This window comes from Apodemus sylvaticus, chromosome 7 (genome assembly GCF_947179515.1).
Source record: "Apodemus sylvaticus chromosome 7, mApoSyl1.1, whole genome shotgun sequence".
Lineage (NCBI taxonomy): Eukaryota > Metazoa > Chordata > Mammalia > Rodentia > Muridae > Apodemus > Apodemus sylvaticus.
Window position 1 is genome coordinate 66,930,938 of NC_067478.1, and position 25,223 is coordinate 66,956,160.

The 25,223-nt window shown below is 37.1% G+C and overlaps 1 protein-coding gene across 3 annotated transcripts in view; it reads left to right on the forward strand.

The window, feature by feature from the left end:
- The window catches only part of Glce (glucuronic acid epimerase), a 74,467-nt gene that overhangs the window by 17,728 nt on the left and 31,516 nt on the right, over positions 1 to 25,223 (forward strand). For all 3 annotated transcript variants that reach the window (XM_052188103.1, XM_052188104.1, XM_052188105.1), the window contains exon 2: positions 16,802 to 16,891. The gene's annotated coding sequence lies outside the window, so the exon portion shown is untranslated. The remainder of the gene's footprint in view (positions 1 to 16,801; positions 16,892 to 25,223) is intronic.

A 25,223-nucleotide genomic window follows, 5' to 3' on the forward strand; every position in this document is an offset into this window, starting at 1 on the left:
TAAGAAATAATTATTCTTAGTTTCTGAATGTCTAAGATACACTAAATATAATACTAAAGAGAAAATAAAAATGGAGGGAAGAGGGCTTATGGGACTTATGGGGAGAGGGGAACCGGGAAAGGGAAAATCATTTGGAATGTAAACAAAGAATATAGAAAATAATAAAATAAAATTAAAAAATTTTTAAAAAATTAAAAAAAGAAAATAAAAATGTGAACTGCTTCTTTGAAATTAATAAAGGCAGTTGTATCATAGATCAGCCATTTAAATACTTGATTTTAATTAGTGTATATACTAAATATTGCTTATAATTTTTACTTTAAAATATTGCCCCAGACAATCATAGTGGTGCACGCCTTTAATCCCAGCATGTGAGAGGCAGAGGCCAGTGGATATCTGAATTCAACTACAGAATGAGTTCCAGGACAGCCAGGGCCACACAGAAATCCTGTCTCAAAAGACAAAAAGCAAACTGTGCGCGCGCACGCGCGCGCGTATGTGTGTGTGTGTGTGTGTTTCCCTGACATTTTAATTTTTTTAAAAAAAATTCCCTTCCAGTGGAGGGAAGGGGACACCAACCCACCCACAAAACTTTCTGCCCAAAATTTGTCTTGCATACAAGATGTGCAGGGGTAAAGATGGAGCAGAGTTTGAGGGGATGGCCAGCCAATGACTGGTCCAACTTGAGACCCACCCCATGGTAGGGAACCAGCCTTTGACACTATTATTAATAATACTCTGTTATGCTTGTAGGCAGAAGCCTAGCATAAATATCCTCTGAGAGGCTTCATCCAGCAGCTGATGGACACAGATGTAGAGACCCACAGCCAAACATTAGGTGGAGTTCTGGGAGTCTTTTGGAAGAGTAGGAAGAAGAATTGAGGGAGCTGGGGGGGGGGGTGTGTGGTCAAGGATACTATAAGAAGATCTACAGAATCATCTAACCTATGCCCATGGGGCTTACAGAGACTGAACCACCAACCAAAGAGCATATAGGGGCTGGACCCAGAATCACTGCACATATGTAGCAGATGTGCAGATTGGTCTCCAATAGGCCCCCAGCAAGTGAAGCAGGGGCTGACTCTGACTCTGTTGCCTTTCCTTTGGATCCCTTTCCCCTAGCTGGACTGCTTTGTCTGGTCTCGGTGGGGGATGACATGCTTAGTCTTGGTGTGTCAGGGTGGGTTGGTACCCATGGTGTTAAACCTAAGATATATTTTTCCATCTGAAAAATATCATGTGTATTTGGAGGGTATGGGGAAATATATACTGTCTGCCCTAAATGCTAGTATGAAGATCACAACAGAAGTATGAAAGTATTTTTGGAAATGAGTAATTACACAACACAAGTGTAAAAACCGTTTGTAAAATTAGCTCGGTTTAATCAAGTCTTAGCTTTTAACTGTGGATTTAGCTTCTCATCTAAATACTGTATTCCTTTTATCGCTGATAGTTTTGAAAAAACTGAAAATAATGTCTAGGTTGGAAAATGGATGTAAATACATTGGTGTTTTTAGCAGAAGATGTAACCCAGTATGAAATAATTAAATAGCTTTTAACATCCCTGTTTTTTTTTTAATTATTTGAAAGTGTTTATCTTTTTAATTCTTAGACTTTAATATCTTTTAACTGCTGAATTCTGTGACATTGCATGTGAAGTTTCCACCTTGGATTATCAATAGAAAATTATTATTGTTGTTTTCTATACATATGTAATATGTATGTATGGGTATGTGGGTACACGTTCCTATTACATACATGCTAAGGCCAGAACAGTACATGGGGTATCTTCCTGTATGGCTCTCAATCTGTTTCCAAACCAGAGGCTATCATAGTTTAGGGTAGGGGACTGATCAGAGAGCTTTTGGGATCTGTCTTTCTGTTCTTCAGTGTTGGTGTTAGGGGTATCACAGCTGTACCTGGAATTTTTTTTTTTTTTTTTATAAATACTAAGGATCCAAATTCAGGCTCTCATGCCTTCTTACTACCAAACTATCTCTCTGGTCCTGAAAAATTAAAACAATCCAGTTGCTTATTGTCTGATTCTGAACTGATTCCTCTTCTAATTAGTATGTATGTATTCAGAAGAATGCAAACTAACTTAATATAATGCTAGTATGAGTATAATTAGGGAGTTAAACTTGTCAAAATGTAAAGCAATGATTGAAGTATGAAAGTAATATTTTGGTACCTTCAAAATTATTCATAATATTTTGCTGTATTGTCATAGATCAGTGAAAGAATCCCATTGGTTGCTATAGTCATTCTTAAATGCATGTCTCTTAGGTGCTTACATTCTAAAAGATGGAGTTAGAAAATAAAAGATAAAATACAATATATCAGCGATAAATACTACAGAGAAAAAGGTAAGAAAGGGAATGTGGAGAGGGCTGAGAGACATGGAGGTTGGAGATACGCAGGCTTGAGTAAGTGGCCATCTAGTAAAGCTTCAAAGCAATAATCTACATGAGTAACTGAGGGAAGAGCACTGGGATTACCAGATATAGCAAGAACATCTATAGAAAGTATGCCTGGAGTGTCTGAGGAGGAAAAGGACAATACACTGAATTATAATCAGGCTAGAGGAGAGCTGTAGAGATTAGAGAAGTGAAGTGACTTGTTGGGACTTGGCCGTTTGACCTGAGAATGATGCATTTGGAGAGTTTTAAACAGAGGAGCCATATGGCCTTATTATTCTTAATGGTGAGAGAGACTTGAGAGTTTAAGGCAGAAAGTTTAAGAGACTGTTGCAGTAATCCATGTGAGCCTCATAGAAGTGGAAAAACATTTAAGAGGTTTGGGTTTTATTTTTAAGTAAAACCAACAACTAAAGGATAAGAGTTAGGATGGAGGGAAGATGCAAGAAACAGAGCTAACTGTGGCTTTTGGTTTGTGCAACTGGAAACTTGGTGTTACCATTTACTAAAAGGAGGGGAGGACTGGTGGTAGAGGAGGCTGTATGTAGTGGGATTGTGCTGAAGTTGCTCAAGACTTTAATTTTGAACTTCAGTGCATATTAGATGTGCAAGTAAAATTTAGATGTGCAAGTAGTATTTAGTAGGTACTTGTATATGCTAGAGAACAGGTGTGGTGAGAAGACCAAATTATAAATAATTTGGGATATGTCAGTTTGTAGATGTTGTGTCTAAAGTCTGGAGATCACTTGGGGAGTAAGCATAGGTGAAAGAGGATAGGTCCATGAACTAAACTCCAGGACATTTTAATTAGTAACATGGAAAATGTTGGGCAAGTTTGGGAAAAATCTGATTAGTGTGGTTTCAAGAGAAAGTGGGAAAGGCTGAGGATGTAGCTAGATGATACCTACCTAGTACGCGCAGGACCCTGGGTTGATTTCCAGCAATGTTAAAAAAATAATAATAAGGTGAATGGGCAATTTTGCTGTAGAAGGATTTATTTCCTAGCTTGTTCATATGGTGGTGGGCAGAATTAATTTCTGTCTGTGGCCAGAGACCTCTGTTTTTTACATGTGTACTTATAAAACACTTCACAACTTGGGAGCTGATTTTGACAGAGAAAGCAAGAAGACAAGAAAGAATCCCAGCACAGAGCTTGGTAGTAGGAACATCAGTATTTAGTAACCTTGTCATATAGTGGCATCCTATCATTTATGCCATATTTGATTTTATTGTTGTTGTTGTCAATAGATTACTAGGTCCATTCTACTCCTAGAGGAAGAAGAGATAACATAAATGTGTAAATACCAGGTAGATCATAAAGTACATATTTGAAGTTTGCCGCTCAGTCTTCAGATACTGGTGCTGTAAGATGCTCATCTGGTTGCATGAGTTAGCCTTTTTTTCTAGCATATTCATAACTGGCAACATCCATTTTCATGAGAACTGGGTAAAAGTAAGAATTTGGTTTAGGACTATTAGGTAACATGCTTTGTACCCATGGTCCTGTTTTTTTCTGGTGATTCCTTTCATGAAATGAGTTAACAGTGTTGAAGTCATGCAATATCCAGTGACATGTGCCTAACATTGTGGAAGCTGAGTCAGGAGGAGGCCAAGTTGGAAGCCAGCCTGCGATACATAGCAAGACTCAGTGTAAAAGCAATCAGACCACTACCACCAAGAAAAGAAACCAAAATTTTATCTGGAAGAGCTCAACAAAAGTAGGAAAGCTATTAAAATCAGAAAATATGCAGATGCTTTTATAGAAATTTGAAAGATTGCTATATTTTAAGATAATTCAAGTTTTCATACATTTCCAGTGTAGATACTATTTTATGACTTGGAGGTGGATATATAAAAATCCATGCCGTTGAAGTATAGCTGAACTTGATATATATTGTAAAATAATCTTTTCTTGTAAAACTAAGCTTTTAACAGACCTTGGATTCCAACTGTTTCTTGTTACTGTTGCCCACCCCTTGGCATAGTTTATATGTTGAAGTCAGTTCAATCTTTGTAGAACTTAAAAACGTCATTCTAGACTCACAGCATGTTAAATATCACAAATAACTTTCCAGATAAGGAAATAGTCACACAGTGATGTACCCAGGCTTGTTCATGACAGAACCAGTGCCAGATGCCAAGCCTCCTGATATTATAAATTGCTCAGAATGAACCTTATAAAACTGCTTAGAATTTAAGAACCATCCCAGTCTCATCCCCAGACCTGAGTTTAGAGTGTAATTTGCACACTGAGATTTTTGAATGCTGCTGAGACAGTTCCACTTTGCAGCAGAGTTTGGGGACTTGTGCTTTTCAGGGAATTGGTGTACTTTAAAGACCTGAGTCAAATCAACAACGCAGACTCTGTCCATTCTGGTTTGTTAATCTTCTATTTGGCTAGGTTTGGCCAGGGAAGTAAGAAAAAAAATCTTTGTGTTAAGAAATTATCAATAATTTTGCTGGATAAACTTTCCCAATAAATTAATTTTGTCATTAGTTTGTAAATACCACGTGAGACTTCATAATCACGAACTAGAAGTTCTTTGACACTGATGAGGAAAGGAGAGAGTCTTCTGCCATCTGTGTTGTGGCAGGCTTTGCTGTTGTGTTAACTAGATAAATTCTAATTACTGTTAAACAGACTGTTTGTAAGGTTGTTGTTAATATTTTAGAGAAAGTGTGTAAATACGAAGTGGAAAAGAGGTGGTTCCAGACTTAGAAATAAAAGCCCTAGCTTTGAACGTAAATCAGTTCTAATCTGTAACAGGATTCTTTTTTTTTTTTATTCGATATAATTTATTTACATTTCAAATGATTTCCCTTTTCTAGCCCCCCCCACTCCCCGAAAGTCCCGTAAGCCCCCTTCTCTTCCCCTGTCCTCCCACCCACCCCTTCCCACTTCCCCGTTCTGGTTTTGCTGAATACTGTTTCACTGAGTCTTTCCAGAACCAGGGGCCACTCCTCCTTTCTTCTTGTACCTCCTTTGATGTGTGGATTATGTTTTGGGTATTCCAGTTTTCTAGGTTAATATCCACTTACATTTCTTGGTTTTGTGTTGTTTGTAGTTTGGTATAACCTCTCTGAGGTGCTCTCCTGTTCTCTGCATGTTGTAGACAAGGTAAAATGCTAACTTCTGATTGGTTTGTGGCATACCTTACCTTCTCATCAGCTCTCCTCACACCTTTCCCACTCCTTCCTTCCCTTACTCTCTCCCCTTTGACACTGGATCTCACTGTGGGCTAGGTTGCCTCAACCTCCAGAGTTCTGTGGTTTCAGTTAGCCCCCAGCAGTTTGTTCTTTTAAACATAAGTTGGTTTTGGCTTAGCTTTTTTCCTTCCTGAAGGATAGATGTGGGAGTGTGAAGTAGAAGTTAAGAATAGCAGAGCAGCCTGTGTGGTGGCACACACCTTCAATACCAGAACTTGGTAGGTAGAGATAGGCAGGTCTCTGAGAGTAAGGTTAGCCTATCTACATATAGAGTTAACTCACAGGTGAGCACACACACTGCGTGTGCTAGTACACACACACACACACACACACACACACACACACACACACACGGGAAATTTACAAATAATTGTTATTGTATAAATTAGCAAAGTCCCCTCTCTCTGGTTCAACACCTAGCAAGGAGTTACTCAGTTTAAACACACACACACACACACACACACACACACACACACACACACACACACACACACACACACACACATCAGCAGTGACTTGGGAAGCAGTATTCAACAGTGAAGAATTGCCAACCCAGAAGCAGATTATCTTCTTAGAATGGATGATATAGTATAGGCCTTTAATCCCAGCACTGAACTGTGAGTTTGCAGCCAACCTGGTCTACATATCAAATTCCAAATTCCAATCCAGCCAAAGGCTACAAAGTGAAATCCTGTCTTTAAAAAAAGGAGGAGGAGGAAGAAGAGGAGGAGGAGGAGGCGGCAGCAGCAGCAGCAGCAGCGGTAGTTTCTCAGTATGGCTTTTCTGTAAATAGGCTGGCATTTAAAATAATCGGATATACTGTTGTCTATTTGCTGCTCTTAAAGCTTCTGTCTTCATCACATGTTAGTTCACCATTGCTCTCAGTGAGCTGCCATTTATTTACCTCTTAATGAGGAAATTATAGGATTCTCATTAGTAGTTCCAAGACTTTTAAGGGCAGTTATTCTGAGTTTTCTCAGTGATCCCAAAGTAGTAGTGGGGAACTTTAGCAATGGATTGGAGTAAGGATAGATATATAAGATTTATAGATAATCTGCCCAGACATTTCATATGTTGCCATCACAGAACTTTTTAATCAGAGCTGTTAGGGAATAGCTATAATATAAATAAAAATTAAGCAAGTTTGCTCTATAATACATAAATGTATAAATATCACATGGATTCTTTAAAGCATAAGGTTCCTTATTAATTTTGGTGTATACTAAGCTCTTTATCTTAAACTCCTTGATTCTTCTGCAATTTAACATTTTTAAAAGTTACAATTTTTTGCTGTAAACACACACACACACACACACACACACAGAGTTGTATGTGCATATGCATGTGGAACCCAGAGGTCAGCCTCTTGTATCAGTATCTAGGAACCATCCACTTTGTTTTTTGAAACAGTCTCTTACTAACTAGCCTGAAACTCACCAAGTACACAAGGCTAGCTAGCCACTGAGCCTCAGATCTACCTGTCTGTCTCCCTAAAACAGAAATTACAAACATGCCAGCAGGACCCGTTTCTTTTACATGGGTTCTGGGAACTGAACTCAGGTTGAAGCAAGTGCTTTACTGCCTGAGGTGTCTCTCTATCCCTGTGGATAAATTCTCAACAGTCTGACTATTTGTGTTTCTCATAAGTAGCTGAAGTAGATACAGAGCTTCATTTCTGAAAGAAGTACTTCAGGAATAGTGAATGGAAAACTCACTGGATTTGCTTTCACGCAGATCAACCTCTGCTGTGTTACTGTTAAGGTATTAACTTGGGTGAAGGAAGGCAATTGCTGTCTTCATTTTGATAGAGACAGGTGGTTTAATGTGCTATATTCTTTAAAGAGTGCTTGTGAAATAGGAACTTCTTTTTAGCACCTTAGCAGCTAAGAAACTATAGTGTCCTATCGGATTTAATTCATGTGTAAAAATTCTAATTACACAGAAGTTGAAGAAAAGTAGAATCTTGTGGTAACAATGATAATGACAGAGGTCCTTTGTTTTGGGGTGCTACCCTTTAGTCTCCCCAGTTGAGATTATTTTAAAGACTCTTATGGTACCAAACAGTTACCTGGTAACCTTAGCTTACTGTCCATCAGAGCTGCTTAAACTTTTTCCATTTATAACTCCTTGTTGGCAAAAAATTTCATGAGAAATTATTTGTACATATTTAAAATGTGTACAATTCAGACATTTAATGATAATAATATATTTATTTTAAAACAATTCCTTGGTTTACATATAATTTTGCCATTCATTAAAGATGAAGGCAAGGTTGCATACTGATGAGATGTGTATCTTTTTTCATATAAGAATTAAATCTTGTATAAATATTTGACACTCCAAGGCATAGAGCATTTTACTTTTATTCAGAGTTAATAAGTATTTTGATTTTATAATTGTCAATGCTGAGAGAACATCATTTCACATAAATACCTGGTACAAAATGACAGAAGTAGGTTTAGGATCAGTTCAGAAGTTGTTGGAAATTTTGTATATTCCCATTCCAAAATATATTTAACATTTAAAAAAACCTCTAGACAATAAGTTCAAACAACGATTGTTTAAAATTGTTAAAATACTGTACCCCAATGTAACACAAAGATATGCTAATTTGATACTTCCATGCTGATAAATGATAGGAAAATATTAAAATTCTCTGAGTTCCATGGTTAAACCATTGCGTTTCTATAAGAGCAGAAGAGTTTTTATGTATATTTAAAGTGCTGCAATTCATAGTGTAGTGGTTTAGAATCTGAGCTTAGGTGTTGGAGGCAGTGTGTATTGGCATTGCATGGCATGAAGTTATGTGCACAATGTGAGTTGTTTTCGGAACCATGACTGCAGTGGAGTCCAAGAACTCTGCTAGAAATACTCTGGGCTCATTGCTTGTTGGATTTTGAATCAAGCCTTAGTTGTTGCACTTGTAGGACCTTTTACTCTTGCCAAAGTTTTTGTGACCTCTGCTTGAGTTATGCAACCACAGATGAGTCATAGCCCACTCTAAGCAGCTGTGTCTTGGCCTTCTTTCCCATTGCCTCGTACGTCTTCTAAAGGCCAACTATATTTACTCACTAATTTCCACAATCACAGGATTTTGTCTTGTTTTATTTCTCTTATTAAATGTTTAATTGATTAAAGTATTCAAATGGCTGTTATATGATGGCATTACTGTAAGCACTAAAGACAAAGAGATGTTTAGTATTATAGGTCCTGCACAACAAAGAACAAGGAAGAAAGAAATACTGATTGAAGTTTTCTTGATTCTTTGGAGAAGGGAGTGAAATCTCTGTGATTCTGAAAATTAAAATATAGGAACTACTTAAATGCATCCAGTGCCACAGAGAGACAGACAGCTAGGATGTACCAATCCTGGTAGAGCTGTTGCCAGGTGTCTTGCATTTTGAGGAGTCTGATTTGGTTATAAAACAGCCTTTTAAAAAGTAAATTGAACATCTAGTGAGATTATGTGAAACAATACTACGTAGGCACCGAGGCTTTCTAGTAGGAACTGTATGAATGAATGGTCATGCTAAACTGACCTTGAATTTTTACAAATACCACATATAGAGAACTTTGGTTAAAAAGAGTTAAGTAATTTTATGAGGTCCCATTTGTCAATTCTTGATCTTAGAGCATATGCTATTGGTGTTCTGTTCAGAAACTTTCTTCCTGTACCGATGTCCTCAAGGGTCTTCCCCAGTTTCTTTTCTATTAGCTTCAGAGTATCTGGCTTTATGTGGAGGTCCTTGATCCATTTGGATTTGAGCTTAGTACAAGGAGACAAGGATGGATCAATTCGCATTCTTCTGCATGCTGACCTCCAGTTGAACCAGCACCATTTGTTGAAAAGGCTATCTTTTTTCCATTGGATGTTTTCAGCACCTTTGTCGAGGATCAAGTGGCCATAGGTGTGTGGGTTCATTTCTGGATCTTCAATCCTGTTCCATTGATCTGCCTGCCTGTCACTGTACCAATACCATGCAGTTTTTAACACTATTGCTCTGTAATATTGCTTGAGGTCAGGGATACTGATTCCCCCAGACTTTCTTTTGTTGCTGAGAATAGTTTTAGCTATCCTGGGTTTTTTGTTATTCCAGATGAATTTGAGAATTGCTCTTTCTAACTCTGTGAAGAATTGAGTTGGGATTTTGATGGGTATTGCATTGAATCTGTATATTGCTTTTGGCAAAATGGCCATTTTAACGATATTGATCCTGCCGATCCATGAGCATGGGAGGTTTTCCCATTTTTTGAGGTCTTCTTCCATTTCCTTCTTCAGGGTCTTGAAGTTCTTGTCATACAGATCTTTCACATGTTTGGTAAGAGTCACCTCAAGATACTTTATACTGTTTGTGGCTATTGTGAAGGGGGTCATTTCCCTAATTTCTTTCTCAGCCTGCTTATTCTTTGAGTATGGGAAGGCCATTGATTTGCTTGTGTTGATTTTATAACCTGCCACTTTGCTGAAGTTGTTTATCAGCTGTAGGAGTTCTCCAGTGGAGTTTTTTGGGTCACTTAGGTAGACTATCATGTCATCTGCAAATAATGATAGTTTGACTTCTTCCTTTCCAATTTGTATCCCTTTGACCTCCTTATGTTGTCGAATTGCCCGAGCTAGTACCTCAAGTACAATATTGAAAAGATAAGGAGAAAGGGGGCAGCCCTGTCTAGTCCCTGATTTTAGTGGGATTGCTTCAAGTTTCTCTCCATTTAGTTTGATGCTGGCTACCGGTTTGCTGTATATTGCTTTTACTATGTTTAGGTATGGGCCTTGAATTCCTGTTCTTTCCAAGACTTTAAGCATGAAAGGATGCTGAATTTTGTCAAATGCTTTTTCAGCATCCAATGAAATGACCATGTGGGACCTCATAAAATTGCAAAGTTTCTGTAAGGCAAAGGACACCATCAAAAGGACAGATCGGCAACCAACAAATTGGGAAAAGATCTTCACCAATCCTACATCAGATAGAGGGCTAATATCCAATATATACAAAGAACTCAAGAAGTTAGACTCCAGAAAACCAAACAACCCTATTAAAAAATGGGGTACAGAGTTAAACAAAGAATTCTCACCTGAAGAATTTCGGATGGCGGAGAAACATCTTAAAAAATGCTCAACTTCATTAGTCATTAGGGAAATGCAAATCAAAACAACCCTGAGATTTCACCTTACACCAGTCAGAATGGCTAAGATTAAAAATTCAGGAGACAGCAGGTATTGGCGAGGATGTGGAGAAAGAGGAACACTCCTCCACTGCTGGTGGGGTTGCAAATTGGTACAACCAGTCTGGAAATCAGTCTGGCGGTTCCTCCGAAAACTGGGCACCTCACTTCCAGAAGATCCTGCTATACCACTCCTGGGCATATACCCAAAAGATTCCCCAGCATGTAATAAGGATACATGTTCTACTATGTTCATAGCAGCCCTATTTATAATTGCCAGAAGTTGGAAAGAACGCAGGTATCCCTCAACAGAAGAGTGGATGCAAAAAATAGTACAATGGAGTACTATTCAGCCACTAGAAACAATGAATTCATGAAATTCTTAGGCAAATGGATGGAGCTGGAGAACATCATACTAAGTGAGGTAACCCAGACTCAAAAGATGAATCATGGTATGCACTCACTAATAAGTGGATATTAACCTAGAAAACTGGAATACCCAAAACATAATCCACACATCAAATGAGGTACAAGAAGAACGGAGGAGTGGCCCCTTGTTCTGGAAAGACTCAGTGAAGCAGTATAGAACAAAATCAGAACAGGGAAGTGGGAAGGGTTGGGTGGGAAAACAGGGAGAGGGAAGGGGACTGATGGGACTTTCAGGGAGTGGGGGTCCAGAAAAGGGGAAATCATTTGAAATGTAAATAAATATATCAATAAATTAAAAAATTTATAAACAAACAAAAAAAAGAGTTAAGTAACCAATGTAAATAATTTTCCTCACCATGTATTTATGGAGTAAACCTAAATTATTGAAGCATACCATTTCATTTCTAATTGAATGTAATCTTAGAACAGAAGGCCTTGGGTAAGAGCTGTTCCCTACAGACCCTTGTCTTCCATTTGAAGTTAGTGCAAATGCAGACAAGAAAAGAACGACTATGAAATTGTTGCTGATGTTAGCATCACAGGAGAGAACTGAGTTTGCCTTAAATAGAAGTAGTTGGCTGAATATTTTTTTTTAAAAAATAAGTAGGATAAAGAATAATCAAAAGATTAAATGATATGAAGAAAGTGTTTGAGACATTGGGCAGTGTATTTAATTTTATTTCATTATTATACTGTGTAGACTTTGATGTTCTGTGATCTTATGAGTAATGTAATAATCATTTATTGGAAGCTTATAGTTGTGCTTCCTTAGTGAAAGATAAACAACAGTGTAATTACTTGTGAAATCCCTTTCCCACTTATTCAGCTTGCTTTTCCTCACCCTATTTATTCAAATACCTGCTTTCCCTGATAATAAACTCTTATTTTCCCCCATAATAAAAAAGCAAGTGAAGTATTGTATTTGATTTTCAGAATATTTTCTATGTAATACCCCACTTTCTACCAATTGTAAGTTAGGAGTGTATGTGGGGGATGGGAATCAGGGGTGCATATACATTTGCCAGAGCATCTGCACGTGAAGGCCCGGTTTGTATGTCTTTCTCCATTGCTCTATTTTCCTTTTTGAGACAAATCTCTCACTGCCCCCATTTCAGATAGCCTGGCTGGCCAGAATGCTCTAAGGGTATTCCTATCTCTTCATGCCTCTACCCCAAGCTTTTGGGTTACACCAGCTTTTTTATTTGGTTGCTAGTGATCTAAATTCTGATCCTCATATCTGCATAGAAACACTTTACAAATTGAGTCCTATCCCTGTCCTACAAAGCAGTATTCTTAAAAAAAAAAAAAGAAAAAAGAAAAAGAAAGAAAGAAAGAAAAAAAGCTTTTTGGGTTTCTTCTATTGGTGTCGTTTTGTGTTTGAGCTGGGATTTCACTATATAGTCCTGTTTGGCCTGAAAGTTGTGATTTTCTTGCTTAAGCCTTGCAAGTTACTGGATTTACAGGTGTATACCACTACTCCAGCTAAGTTTTATTAGTTGCATAAGACTAAGAACATTGGAACATTGTTGCTTTAATATCTGTTAAATTGTTCAGAGCTATTGGAGCAGCTGGGATGGAAGTCTTCCTGCTGCCATTTCCACCAGCAAGCTAGGAGACTCCACAGCCTTCTGTGCTTAGCCCGCCAGGAGAGAGAGAGATCTCCCAGCAGTGCTTTCACTTTTGAGCTCAGAGGAGTAAGGACATAGGCTCACAGGCCCACAGGAGGAACAAACTCCAGCCAGAGACAAGAATACCAACTAGCACCAGATGGCAAAAGGCAAGCACAAGATCCGTACCAACAGAAACCAAGGCTACATGGCAACATCAGAACCCAGTTTCCCCACCACAGCAAGTTTTCCCAACATACCCGAAAAGCAAGAGTTGGATTTAAAATTGTATCTCATGATGCTGATGGAGGGCTTCAAGAAAGACTTAAATAACTCCCTTAAAGAAATACAGGAGAACATCGGTCAACAAGTAAAAGCCCTTAAAGAGGAAACACAAAAATCCCTTAAAGAAATACAGGAGATCATGGGTCAACAGGCAGAAAAAGAAGAAACACAAAATTTCCTTAAAGAATTACAGGAAAACACAATCAAGTGAAGGAACTGAACAAAACCATCCAGGATCTAAAAGTGGAAGTAGAAACAAGAAATCACAAAGTGAGAGATCTTTGGAGATAGAAAACCTTGGAAAGAATTCAGGAGTCATCGATGCAAGCACCAACAACAGAATACAAGAGATAAAAGAAAGAACCTCACGTGCTGAAGATACCATAGAAAACATTGACTCAACAGTCAAAGAAAAATGTAAAATGCATAAAGCTGGTAACTCAAAACATCCAGGAACTCCAGGACACAATGAGAAGACCAGACCTAAGGATTATAGGTATAGACAAGAGCGAAGATTTACATCTTAAAGGCCCAGTAAATATCTTCAACAAAATTGTGGAAGAAAACTTCACTAACCTAGAGAAAGATGCCCATGAATATACAAGAAGCCTTCAGAACTCCAAACAGACTGGACCAGAACAGAAAGTCCTCCTGGCACATAATGATCAAAACACTAAATTCACAAAACAAAGAATTTTAAAAGTAGTAAGGGAAAAAGGGCAAGTAACTTATAAAGGCAGACCTATCAGAATCACACCAGACTTCTCACTAGAGACAATGAAAGCTAGAAGATCCTGGGCAGACCTCATACAGACCCTAAGAGAACACAAATGCCAGCCCAGGCTACTATACCCAGCAAAACGCTCAATCATCATAGATGGAGAAACCAAGATATTCCATGATAAAAGCAAATTTACACAATATCTGTCCACAAATCCAGATGGAAAATACCAACACAAGAAGGGAAACTACACCCTAGAAAAAGTAAGAAAGTAATCTTCTTCCAACAAATCCAAAAGAAGATACCCACACAAACATAAAAATAACATCAAAAATAACAGGAAGCAACGATCACTATTTCCTAATATCTCTTAACAATGGACTCAACTCCCCAATAAAAAGACATAGACTAACGAAATATCTCTCGTGTAAATCTTCAGTTTTATCAGAAAATGTTTGTAATTCCCCTTTTAATTAATTTAGCAATTTCTTTTATGTCTACCATTTTATCTGCATTATTTTTCATGATAGTCTTCAATTTTAATGTCTTTCTATATACTTCCTTTATTTTCTCAATGTAAATCTTTGATTCTATTACAAATGTTTTTAATTCTACCTTCAATTAATTTAGAAAGAGTTTTATATCTACCATTTTTATGTAAAATTTTCCATGAAATGGTCGATTTTAACATGTTTGTCTATTTATTTCTTGAATATTACCAGAAATAGTTTCCATGTAAATCTTTAATGTTATCTGAAAATATTTATAATTCTACCTTCAGTCAACTTAGAATTATCTTTATGCCTATCATTTTATCTATATAATTTCCATGATAATCTTTAATTTTAACATGTTTTTCTATACATTTCTATAATTTTATCAGGAATATTTTCCACGTAAATCTTCAATTCTATCATAAAATGTTTCTATCCTATATTTTGATTAATTTAGCAATGTTTTACATGTCTACCACTTTACTCCTTAATTTTCCATGAAAATTGTTAATTTTAACGTGTTTATCTGAAATATTTTCCATGTAAATCTTTAATTTTATCATAAAGTGTTTTTACTTCCCTTTTCAATAAATTAAAAAATTAAAAAAAAGAAAAAATATCTGTTAAATTAGTCAAGGTTCTACAGAGAAATATAGCTGTTAGAATGAACACATAACAGACATACACAAGACTTATTAGCATGACTTACAAGCTGTGATCCTGATAGTCCAACAATGGTTGCTTCCTGATGGAAAGTCCCAAGAATCTAATATTAGTTTGCTCTAGGACACTGAATGTCTCCACTGACCTTCAGTATACATTTGAATCCTAAAGAAGTAGGCTCTAATACCAGTTAAGGAATGAATTTGCCAGCAGAGTGAGGGCAAGCAGGCAAAAAGCAAAAGCTTCCTTCTTTCGTGTCTTTTTTCTAGACTGCCACCAGAAAGTATGGCCCATATGTAGGGTGGATCTTCTGAACATCAAATGATTCAGTCTAGAAAAAAAATCCCTCACAGGTACCCAGCTGACTTTAGTTAATTCTAGAAGTCATCAAGTTGACAGCAACTTTGGGTTTCAAACTCATTCCTCACTAGTTTCCTCCTAGTCCAAGATTCCATGTGACTTTTGTGTAATGTCTCCAATAGTCTATGACAGTTTCGTGTCTGTCTTTGCTTTACATGACCTTAATTATTCTGAGTACTAGGCAGGTGTTTTATAGAATGTATTTCATATGCTTTGTCTAGCACTTTTCCTCAAGACTGAAGTGTGGGTTTTAGAAAATAGCAACACAGAACTAAAAGTGTCTTTTCACCACTTTTTCTGGGCTTAAGTACTTGAAAGCAGTACTACTTGTGGAAGGTAGTGTTTGCTCAATTTTTCCATAACAAAGCAGTTTTGCCTTTCTGTATTCTAACCTTCGGAAATGAGTTACTGAATACAGCTCATACTTGGGCTGGGGCAATGAAGTTTCATGTCATGGAAAAGCAAATGGAAGTGTTTAAGGAATTTATTTTCTCTTGGTCATTTATATCAGTGTGTACAGTTAATCTGTTGATTTATCATTCAATCCAAACAGCCCTCCATTTATGGTGGCTAGATCCAGGATCTTCTCATCTTTGTGCAAAGCATGCACATTTTCCGGGTTTTCACTTTCAGTATAATGTTCAGTAAATTACACAAGATACTTAACACTTCATTCATGAAACAGGCTTTTATTAGAAGATTTCACGTACTTGTGGCCTGAGTAGTAGCCTAAGTGCATATAGACTATACTGTGGTCTTCAGTAGGCTAGGTATAATAAATACATCTTGTAGAATATTTTCAACATTGGGCAGGTTGTCAGTCTGTAATCCCATCATATTTCAGGCTGCACCTACAGTATGGTATCTTGCTACAGTGTTGGTCTCCTTGTTTAGTGGTCTCTAGGCTCCCCTTTTCCAATCTCTGATCAGAAAGGTGAACCTTTATTTGTTAAGGTACGCTCCCTAAAGCTGTGCTCATCTTCAGGACTAAGCAATAGGAGGATACAGAAGGGGATGGGGCCAGAACCTGAGACACACTTAGACTCATGATCTTTATTGCTATTGCTCCCACAGAGAGCTGCACTGAAGATGGAGGAGAGGGGTGTGTGTGTGTGTGTGTGTGTGTGTGTGTGTGTTTCCTATACTTTCTTGTGAAGATTTACCTCTTCAGTCACAGCTGAAACATGAAACTTCATTTGGGCTATATACACTAGTTGATACTAGATAAGAACAAAATAATGGTCATTTTAAAATAATGCTTTGCATTCTGGTCCTCTTATAGTTTATAGGATCTGCCTATTGCTGTTACTTTTTAGGATTCCCATGTATTCTATTCTAGGCATTTAGGTCTTAGAGCAACTGTCCCATTCAGTTGGTGGGACAGTTGGAGTGTTGTATTTGCTATATTTTATCCGCAACCAGAACCTTGCTTAAAGGATTTTCATTTTGTTGTAGGAATTTAACAAGAAACTGAAGTTTGAGTCAAGTATTTTTCGAATTGAAGCCAGAAATGTACTAAGATTTTGATTCTTTCATTTGATTAAGGTAAGATTATTTAATAAAATGTAATTGTACCCTGACATGTTTTCAAACATTTTAATGTTTATTTTATTAAAACATTTTTATTTCTGAGTCTCTAGAGATTTGTACCTAAAAACATTTGTATGGGTTCTTAAAGCATTTTATGTTTGCTTGATGCAAAACAAAGCCTGGGTTCATCCTTCCTACCACTTAAACCAGCTGTGGTGGGGTCACCTGCAGTTTCACTTTGGACACAGCAGGAGGGTTAGAAATTCAAGGTCATCCTCAGGTACTTAGCAGGCTGGAAGCCCCACTGGAATACCTGAGATCTTGCCAACAGAAAGTGGGTAGTAGGAGTCCTTTACCATTTAAATGACTAGTGTTTCTTGTAACAACTACCAGATACAAAGGAAGCAGGATAATATGGTTACTGAAGGTGTAATATATTAAAAAGAAATGTTTGCGGGGGGATAAAAGTCATCAAATTGGCGTACAGCCTGGCCACTTGTTTTAGTAAATAATGTTTTATTGGAACATAGCCATATCCACTCAGTAGTCTTTGTGGCTACCTTAGCACTTAAGTGCTGAGTTCATTACTTTAAATATGCATGTAATTGTCTAAGTACCTGTACCAAGCCTAAAATCTTGAAGTGAAAGCATTAGAAGTCCTAGTTTTCTAGCTAGATGTAGTGGAGGCAGAGGCAGGCAAATCTCTTGAGTGAGTCTACAGAATGAGTTCCAGACCAGTCAGGTCTACATAGAGAAATCCTCTCTCTCTCTCTCTCTCTCTCTCTCTCTCTCTCTCACACACACATACACACACTAAATAAATTAAAAATATAAAGCAATGCTAGTTTTCTGAGATAATTGATATATTAAACACAGATGTAATGTCATTGGTGATTGCATGCCAAGTGCTTATTTATTTCTATAGAGTAGTGCTGTATGCTTTCAAAACTAAAAGCTTACATAATAGTGGTTTTGTTCCTATTCTAAAAAAAGAAATTTTCTGGGCAGTGATGGCGCAGCCTTTAATCCCAGCACTTGGGAGGCAGAGGCAGGTGGATTTCTGAGTACGAAGCCAGCCTGGTCTACAGAGTGAGTTCCAGGACAGCCAGGGCTATACAGAGAAACCCTATCTTGAAAAACCAAAAAACAAGAAAAGAAAAGAAATTCATACCAACCATATTTTGCTTTACATAGTAAGATTAAACAGAACTAGTAAGACTTTGAGAGAATGATGATTGTTATTAATAGATGCCCTGATTAAGTAAGTTTTAAGTGAAAATATCCTAGTATAAAAGTAATTAGTGAGCCAGCCCGTGGTAGTGCATTGTAGGTTACTTGAGAGGCAAAGGCAGAAAGATTGAAAGTTTAAGGCTAGCTTGGGCTACATAACAAAATCTAGTAGTTAAAATAGGAATTACATTTCCCTCTAAATGTATTTGACCAACATCAACGCAAAGATGTTTGCAAGAAAAACTATGTAAACTTTATTTCCTTGTGGTAGATCCCTAAATAATACAGTATAACAACTACCAATAAAGCATTTGTATTCTAACAGTTGGTGTGTGAGTAATCTGGTGGTGATTTTCTGGGGGAGGATTTATGGAAGTTTCATGCAGGTAGTGTGTTAGTTTACAAAAGGGACATCAGCACACAGATTTTTATATTTTTGGATACTAGATCTAATTTAATGTTATTCCTAAAATTATGAATGTTTAGAAACATTAGAAGAAATTAAAATTGGAGTCAAGTTAGATATACGCTGTGCTTTTCAACAGTCTCTACAACACTAAAGAAAAAATAAAAGCATATAGTAATCTATGTAGAAATTATAATGCATTTCCAACTTCTATTAAAGAAATACCTATTTTAGATGCCAAAATCTGAAGGGGAAAAATAAGGATTTGGAGGGAACTCATTCTGGGTAACTTATTAAAAATAAACTTTCTGTAATTTTCAATGTGTTTAAAAAAAAAAACAACAACATTGGATTTGAAACATATATGTGACACCTAGCCTGAGGGAGTATTTGGTTTAAAATAGGTTTGGATGTGATGTTTGTGTTTGCTTTGCTCTCAGAAAACAAATTTAAAACCTTTAAAGGAAGAAAGCTGGAAATTTAAAGCATTGGTAATTATATTTTAAAAAACTTTGTATTGTTCTTTGTGAGTTTCACATCATGTATCCCAATCCCACTCATCTCCACATCCCTTCATAGCCCCCTCCACCCTTGCAACCTCTCCCCCAAAGAAAAAGCATAAAAACCATCTCATCATGGAAGCTGTAGCATGTCACAGTGTGTCCCACAATATATTCCCTTTTGTCCACATATTATTTCAATGAGTCTTTGGTCTGTTTCAAGGCCTCTGGCTTCTGCTACACCATCAATACTGAATCCTCACCAGGACTCCTCTTAGATATCCTGTTGTTGCCCTGTGTCATGGAGATCCTGCATCTTTGATCTGCAGAATTAGCCCCTTCATGTCTTCCAGCAGTTCATAGTTGAGGTAGATATTGGGGTAGACTAACTCAAAACCCTGGATCTCTGGCCTACACGGTAACTGAGCTGATCAGCCTGCCAGCTCTCCTACATCCATACCACCTGGGTGAGCTCTCCAGCACTGGCCCAGCGCTACACTTAGCAAGGGGCAGGGGCAGCTGTCCTGCTCTCATGCCCTCAGGGCCAGCCCACCCACACCCATGCCACCAGCGACAGCTCTACTGTGCTGCCCTGTCAAGGTATGGCTGCTCTCCCATGTGCTGTAAGATAGCGAGATACTGGGCCACCTCGCCTTACACCATCAGAGTTGACTCACCTGTGATCTCACCATCATGGCCAACTCTATCGTGCTTCCCAGGTAAGATCAGGACCCACTCTCTGCAGTCTGTGAGAGGGGCAGGGTCAGCTCTACACAGCTCTTGAGTATCAACGTGGTCCCAGGCAGCAGCCCAGACCAGGGACCTTCACATGGTTGTTAGTGGTAATATGAGTCACAGTCATAGACACAGACTCCTGCTGCTATATGGCCACAGACCCAGACATGGGCCTCAGCAGCAGCATGGACTGGAATTTCACCATGGCTTCAGGTGGCAGTTCACAGTAGGCTATCCCTTTCCACCCGCAGGTCTCCAGTTCTACCTTTCTTCATAATGTTCAAACTGTTTTACTTCTCTTTTTCTCCCATCTGTCTAGCATATAATTGTACATCTTAGTGGCTCCCACTTCAGTTGAGCCACCATCAGGTGGGCCTCTGGGTATCCTCTTCTGCCTGGATGGTATCTGGGTGCCCTAGGCCTCTTAGTCAAAAAGTATCACTTCTGTAAGCATTTCACTGGACTATCACAAAGTTACTGAGCATATGTTGAATTTCTGAATTTCAGCTAATTGTAATGCAGACATGTATTTTCTGATGCTTGGTGATTTGTTTACAAGAAAACTTTTGTCAATAAACTCATTTTATGATAGATCAATAAACTGTACAATGATTAGACCACCTTTATATTAACTATATTTTATTCTGTAGTAATGCTAAGCTTTAATGACTATATGTAGAATTGTCAAAATTTAATTAACATTTTTATTTTACAAATGACATGTTACAGTATACTTAATACAAATTCATCTACATACTAAGGATTAATTATCTCTATAATACTATCTTCAAATCAACAGAAAATATTTTAATATGACAAAATTATATGAGAAACGTTCTTGGGTATAAGAGCCCTAAGCCTACATAGACCTTTCCCTTAAAACTTGGTAAATGTTAATTAACATTTAGTAAAGAAAAAAATCCAAAATAATAAAAAAGAAAGAGTTCAAGAGTTAATGTTCTTTTAAAGCAATCTAGGATAAAGTAGATTGTAGATTGTGTGGGTAATATAAAAAACATTTGAATATATTTGTTTATTCCTTCTTGTGTTATAAGTAGATCAATACAAGTGGTAAATTAAAGAGCGGGATTTGGAAGACTTGAATCTGGAAGTTACTACTACCAGATGAGTTGTGTGACTTTGAACAACCACTAAACTCTTAATCTTTTACTCCATAAATTAAAGCATTAGAGTTTGGTTTCTAAGATTAAATCTTATATGATGTACTTTTGTTTTTATTTATGTGTGTGTGTGTGTGTGTGTGTTGAAAGATGTATAACATGAAATTTGCTGTCTTAGTCATTTTTAGTTGTATGCTGTTCAACTTTCTCTACAGTCCTTCATTTTAAAATTTTGTAGCCATTAAAATAAGTTCTTAGCAACTTCCCCTGGCAACCACTAGTCTTCTGTCTCTTTAATTGTGACTTTGTATTTCAATGTAACTATTACAAGTCATATAGTATTTGTTTTCTGTGTGTAACTTATTTCACTTAGCCTAATGCCCTTAAAATGTATCTATTTTATAGCATATGATAGAATTCACTTCCTTTGAAATAAGAGTAAAGGATGCCCCACTGTATGTATTTGCCTCATGTATCTATCTATTCATCCATCATTGGATATATGGGTCATGTGCATGAACAGTGCTGCCACCAATGCAGGTATACACAGAAATTGATGACCATGTTTCAGTTCTTCGGGGAGTGTGTCCAAGAACAGAGTTGTTAGGCCATAGAGCATCTCTGCTCTCTACAGTGGTGGCTAAGCTTTAATTAAGTTCTTTCTGTGTGGAGTTCATGGTGCTTTCTGGATGTTTCTATTCAACAAATTTGGGAGATTTGGAGCTATTTTTTTTTCCATACAATCTCTGCTCCTTTCTTTCTCTCCCAAAACTTCTACAGTCCATATATTGGTACACATTGTGGTGATCTTATTCCATAACCCTTGTTCTTTCTTTATTTTGTCAGTGTTTATACTCTATTAATGGTTTCTTAGATTCCATAATTAGTATTCAAGAATTTCTGTTTTCAAGACTTTTATCACCACCTAAAACTTAACTGTATGCAATATGCTAAATAAATGGACTTATTTCCAATGTGAGAGCCTTTAGGAGGTCATTATTCTCGATTTCAGTCCCAAATGAAATAGATTTGGGACTTTAAAAAGCTGGAGAAATGCTTTGCCATTGCACCATATAAGGGCCACTTAAAATGGTCAGACTCACAAAAGTAAGCAGTAGTTGGCAAGGGCTAAGTTATACAAGATTAAAAGGCTTTGTGAATTTACATGTTGTAAATGCTATGCTCTACACGTGACTCAGGAGGATAAAATGCAGTAAGGACATTTTCATTTATATGTACTATGAAAAGTAACTGCTTTTTAAAAATGCAATGTATTACTGAATACTTCACTGAAGTTAAGCATACAAGATAAATATATTTATAATTAATTTGGAAAGTATACTACTTAACACAAAATTATCAGACGTGAAAAGGCTGAAAAATATGATCCTTAGCAAGGACAAAAATCAGTCAGTACAAAGAGAAGCAACACGTGACAGGAATTATCAGATATGGACATTAAGACAACTATTACAGATGTACTTCATATGTTCAAGAGAACAAAGAAAATCATGAACATGCCAAGGAAAATGGAAAGAGACCCAAATAGAACTTCTGTAAAGGAAGAGCAATGTCTGAAGTGGAATGAGTAGCATGTTAAATATTTCCGGAGAAAAGGAAAAGTTAAAACCTGAAGATGTGGCAGTACGTGTATCCAGCTGGAATACCAAGGACTCTGGCTGCCCAGGCTTGGTCCCTGGAATCTCTATGGTAAACAGAGAGAACTAAAGTTGTCCTCTGATCTCTACATGGATATTATGGTACATATGTGCCAATACATATACTCTAAATAAATTAAAATGTGATCATTGTTTAAATGAAACAATAAGAGAAATATTCAAAGCAAATTAATAAGGTATAGCAAGCTTTAGAGGGAAATAGAGACAAAAAATAGTTCAGATAATGGCCAAATATTACTATGTTTGATTGAAGAATTTGAATAGTGAATAACACTACTTTTTTAGTTGTCTATGAATAACTAGTAAAATAATTTTTTTGAAAAGGAATTGGGGTAGAAAATGGAGGGATAAACCAGGTGGTGACAGCATACACCTTTAATCCCAGCACTTGGGTGGAAGAAACAGATGGGTTTCTGTGAGTTTGAGGCCAGCTCTGTTTACATCGGCTTTTATATAGAGAAATCCTGTCTTCAAAAACAAAAAGAAAGAAAAGGAAGGGATAGAAAACAGGTGTCCTGTCTTCACATTCAGTGTGTGCCTTTATTCTTCTTTTAGAATTCTGTCTTCCTAGAGATTAAAAAAAAAACAACTGTCTCCCCAGAAAGAAGTACAGCCTCAATTATGAATATTTACCACAGGCCGTATTATCCATGTTCTCTTGGACTGCATTTAGCTGCATTGTAGTTGGTATAATAGAAAAGGGAAAACTTGCGTGTCATGTTAACTTTTGATTTCTTAATCAGTATCTGTTAGCCTTTGAAATCTAAAAGTTACCAAATGTGAGTAATAATTTACTTTTCAATGGATGGTAGTTGGACCCAGGAACTCTACCAATTAGCTGCATCCCAAGTCTGAATAATAACTAAACTTGTGTCTTGAGGAGCTTTCTTCCTTTTTTTCAGGCGTGGAGCAGGGTATAGGCTATGTGATAGAGCTATAGTAGGAAGAGAATGCATTCAACTCTGTGTGAGGTATTTGTGATAGCTACACAAACACACGAAGTGGCCAAAGATGAGATTGAGGGGAAGCAGAAAGTATACTTGTGCTTTTTGTCTAATACTTAGGTTCAACTTTCACTTCTAAATAATCATGTTGATTATTGTGCGAACTGCTTACATAAATATCAGTAAAGTATGGTTTTAACTTCTAGATTATGTTATGTATAGGAAGTATATTTTTGTACACTAAGGAATAATTTTTGCATAAACTATTGCATCTGTTACAGCTGTATTATTTAACTAAACAGAATTTCTGTGCTGTAGTTTGCTTACATTTGTTTTAAAGCCAACAAAAGTATATCCTTCACTCTTAGCGAGGTGAAACCTTAAACAGGAGGTGGAGAAACATCCTAGAGGACTAAAATTAATCTAGCTTAGTCCCCTTCCTGTTTGTTTGGAAAATTGTTCATCTGGGAAAGCTTAGCTTAAATCTTCCTTAACTCCCATTTATGTTTGATAACATTTATGTTCCTGACCAATATATCATTCTGTGCAAAGGCCGATTATATTTTTTGTCTTGATTGCTGCTCTCAGCAACTTTTATGAGATAATAAAAATTACAGAAGCTTAAAGAAAAGTGCTCTTTTCAAGGGAACATGTACTCTGATTTTTCAGATTGCTTATTTGGAAAAGTAGCAATGGATGATTATTAAATATTTGACTAAATGAACTGTTAGATGAAGATCATTTAATTTTGCTGGCTTTCAAGGGTATAACTAGCTAAGCATTTCCCTCATTCTGCCTACTATGAGTATCTACTATGTGATAGGCACTTCATGGAGGTGTTCATTTTATCTTGTGACTATTTCATGAAGTAGATATATTTGATTTATAGATGAGAAAGATTTTTAGAAAAGATTATGTCTTATATATAACATTGCCTATCTTGAGGTTGCAAAGATGGCTCAGTGGTCAAGAGCCCTGGCTGCTCTTGGAGAGATCCTGGGCTTGTTTCCCTGCACCAACATGGCAGCTCCCAGCAGTCTGTGACTCCAGTTCCAGGAGTTCCACACTCTTCTGACCTTTGCCGGCACCATGCATGTGAGTGGTGCACAGTTTTATACATACAAAATAAATAAATTTAAAAAGAAAAATAATTTAAAGATTGCCTGTCTTAGCAAGATTCACATGTAAATCCAAGTCTGTCAGACCTTAAAGCTTGGATATTTCTCAAAATACACAACTTACCCTTTTGTTCTACCTTTGTTCATCTTACCTCCTCAACTAGTTTCTTGATTGTCAGAGCAATTTTAGAAACTTTGTGTGTGTGTGTTAGTGCATACACATGTGTATTTATATACCAGATGAAGTGATGATGTATGTCTGAAATTCCAGCAGTTAGGTGGCTAAGGCAAGAGGACTGGGAGTTCAAGGCCATCCTGGGCCTCAGAGTGAGACCATCTCAAAAACAAATAGATGGCTTATGTGCATTTATTCATGACTGATTTTACATGTTGTTTAAAAAGTCAGATTTGCTTTGGGGGAACATGGGGGAGGTTGAGGTACTTAGATTTGAACTCAGGCTTTATGCATGCTAGGCAAGTGCTCTGCATTGAGCTGTATCCTCCTTTTTTACTTATTGTTTTGAGACAAGTCTTACTAAGTAGACTCTGCAACTGAGTCTGGCTTGAAGTATAATTTGTATATAATAAAATGTGCCCCCTTTAAATATACAGTT